Below are 895 nucleotides of genomic sequence, written 5' to 3' on the forward strand. Positions count from 1 at the left end.
TTCCGAGTAGCCGGAATTACAGGCGCGCGCTACCACGCCCAGCTGATTTTTTGATTTATTGTAGAGATTAGGTCTCGCTGCCCAGGCGGATCTCAAACTCGTGGGCTCAGGCAATCCACTCACCTCAGCCTCACAAAGGCACGGGATTACAGGCTGAGCCACTGAGCCCGGCTTTACCGACTTTCATGATAGAGCTCCACTTATGAGCTACTTAGTTCGCTTTCTTTCTTAACAATCACAAAAGAGCAGCCACCACTCTTTTTTCCTTGCAGTTGACAATATATAGCTTGGATAAAATCAGTCTGCATCTAGCCCCAGGATGCAATGAGTCTGCATCTAGCCCCAGAAGGGCCGCTTACTCATGCCTGTCTATTGAGTCATGTGAATATCAGTCGTGTAAATATCAGCATGTGTTACCAAGACAAACAGAAAAGATTTTCTTCTCAGCCCTGGAGTCAGGAAAAGACTCAAAAACTGTCATCCCAGCCGGGTAAAGTGGCTCAGCCACTGCACTCCAGTCTGGGCGACAGAGTGAGACTCCAACTCAAAAAAACAAAAACAAAAAAAATCTGTCATCCCAAAACATTTAGGACACGCATCTCAATTTCTCATTATGACTCCAATTAGTTTTGCAGTCACTATACGTATGGGGGTTTCTTATTCTTTTTTTTTTTTTAATGTTGGAGTCTCACTCCATCGCATAGTGGAGTGCAGTGGCATGCTCCCGGCCACTGCAACCTTGACCTGTTGGGCTCAGGCGATCCTTCCGCCTCAGCCTTCCGAGTAGCTGGAAATACAGGCATGCACTACCACGCCCAGCTACGTATGGGGGTTTCTTTTCTTTTCTTTTTTTTTTTTTGAGTTGGAGTCTCACTCTGTCGCCCAGACTGGCTGG

This window comes from Carlito syrichta, unplaced genomic scaffold, assembly GCF_000164805.1.
Source record: "Carlito syrichta isolate Samal-C Ts95f unplaced genomic scaffold, Tarsius_syrichta-2.0.1 Scaffold304619, whole genome shotgun sequence".
Classification (NCBI taxonomy): domain Eukaryota; kingdom Metazoa; phylum Chordata; class Mammalia; order Primates; family Tarsiidae; genus Carlito; species Carlito syrichta.